This window comes from Octopus bimaculoides, chromosome 2 (genome assembly GCF_046866305.1).
Source record: "Octopus bimaculoides isolate indiv1 chromosome 2, ASM4686630v1, whole genome shotgun sequence".
In the NCBI taxonomy this organism is placed as follows: Eukaryota; Metazoa; Mollusca; class Cephalopoda; order Octopoda; family Octopodidae; genus Octopus; species Octopus bimaculoides.
The window spans coordinates 175,152,308-175,154,807 of record NC_142929.1 but is presented as its reverse complement, the minus strand read 5'-3'; positions in this window follow the sequence as shown (position 1 = coordinate 175,154,807).

Sequence of the window (2,500 nt, the reverse complement as noted above, 5' to 3'; positions counted from 1 at the left end):
CGTAAAGAATCAGAATAAATGCCCACTGACGATCATGTCAAGTCATCACCTATAATCATGATTTCTAAATTAGGAACAAAACAATTTGGAGAGTGGTTAGGCGATCACATCGACTCCCAATACTTTAGCAGATACACGTTTTAGCGAGTCCGGAAGAATGGAAGCAAAATTAACTTCAGTGGGATTTTAATATTAGACTTAAAGAAGGGAAACAAATACTGCATTCTACCAAACTTGCGAATCAACAACGACCGCTTTGTTTAGTATGAAGACAACACTGACAAAAACACTACGCGTGTGTGTGTGTGTGTGTGTGTGTGTGTGTGTGTGTGTGTGTGTGTCTGTCTGTCTGTCTCTCTGTGTGTCAGTGTGTCTGTGTGCATGCGTATGTGTATGTATGTATATGTGTGTATATATATGTATATATGTGTGTGTGTGTGTGTGTGTGTGTGTGTATGCATAGTTGTTGATGATGATGACGACGACGACGACGACGACGACAGCGATGATGATGCTTTGTTTGATAATCAATTTCCTTAAATATTTCCGCTTGTTTCAAGATTATTGGATATTCTTTTTCATAGACGTTCCTTCTTCCGGCAATTTTGCCTTATTTCGCCTAATAATTATATTATATAATTAGATAAGGACGGAAACACAGAAATATGTATGTGTGTGTGTGTGTGTGTGTGTGTGTGTGAGTGTGTGTGTGTGTGAGTGTGTCTCTGTGTCTGTGCGTGTGTGTGTGTATGTGTCTGTGTGTGTTTGTTTGTTGGGGTATGATTGTTTGTGAGTGTGTGTCTTCGTTTGATCGAGAACAACGCTTAGAATAGTAAGCAGGAAGAAAAAAAAAGCTATATTCTGGAGTAAAACGTGGAAACACAATGGGGAAGAGGGAAATGTAACGAAAAGGATAGATAGATAGATAGATAGATAGATAGATAGATAGATAGATAGATAGATAGATAGATAGATAGACAGACAGACAGACAGACAGACAGACAGACAGACAGACAGACAGACAGATAGATAGATAGATAGGTTTCTTTATTAGCCACACAGGGCTCAACACAGAGGGGACAAAATACAACTGTAGAGTTTTTCTTTTCGAGGGGGTCGAAAACAAAGCAGAAAAAAAAGCAAAAGTGGGGACAACGATGAAAAAAAACATCGCAAAACGTTTGGGGTATTTACAAAAAATACGAAATAATACAAAAAATTCCCAATAAATGGGGAGGTTATCCGTGGAAAGAAAAACCTACGAAAAGACCACGGTAACCTCGGTCTTTAGCGTTACAGTTTGTTAAATAAAATTTCTTTTATTTAAGCAAGAAACGTGAGTAACTCTCTGTTTACAAAATTTTAAAACGTTTTATAGAATCATGGTCAAGGTGGCTTCGTCATTTATACGTGCCATTCTTGCTACATGTATCCATCTTTTTTCGAAACATTTGCTAGACAACACTTGCCTCTCTACTCTCACCTTCCTTTTCAAGTGATACTTGAAAAAGTTGATGAGAGATTGACCAGAGAGGAAAGTATTTGTCTCTAATCCTTTCAGACGCGTCCACCAGATGCATTCTTTGGCCATAGCCACAAGTACGATAAATACAGCTCTTCCTTCCCGTTTAAAGGAAGGAGGCGTGACGATATTGACGATAGACTCGGTTGATAAACCGACTCGTCCCACACGCGACAGCAGTCGTTCGACATAAGCCCACAGCTCCGAAATGGTTGGACACTGCACGAGTGCGTGCAGAACGGTTTCATCGCTCTGACCGCATCTCGGGCAGGTCGGCCCCGCATTTCGCGAGCCGTGTCTATAGAGCTTATCCCGAACGGGTAGCGCCTCTCGGTAACACTGCCAGGCCAGGGATCTCTGGAAGTTGTCCATAGGTCCCGGCCCGAAAGTCGTCCTGAACAGGCGGGTCAGGTATTCCTCGTCGACGCCCAGGTTCGCCCCGAGATCGTCGTCGTACCTGCCCTCCACTAATCCCCTATAGAATGACTTCGTTGTGATGCAGCCGCTCAAGGTCGACCCGGGACGGCAAAGTTGTTGCAGAGCAACGCGACACTCACGGTGCCATTCGCCATTCCTCGGCCTCTTTTTGATCCACGACTGCAGCTCGGTCATGGAGACGAGCTGCGGGAAAGCGCGTCGCACAAACGGCGACCACACCTGCTCACCGTCGTCTACGTAGAGCCGGAGATGTCGCAGTCTCAGCGCATGTCTGCGCATCATCAACCACGGCATGCCCAGCCCTCCTTTCAGCGGGTGTTGGCAACAAACGGATCGCCTTACCATCGGAACGCTTCCTTTCCACAAAAAGCGGAAGAGGATGCGCTCCATTTCGGTGATGGCGCGATCGGGACAAGGCACGACGGTCAGGCGGTATTCGATGACGGACGCGATGTACGCGTTCGCCACCTCCGCCCGACCTTTTAGGGACAGCTTCCTCTCGGACCATTGCCGGCAGAGAGTGGCCACCCTACTCGTTAT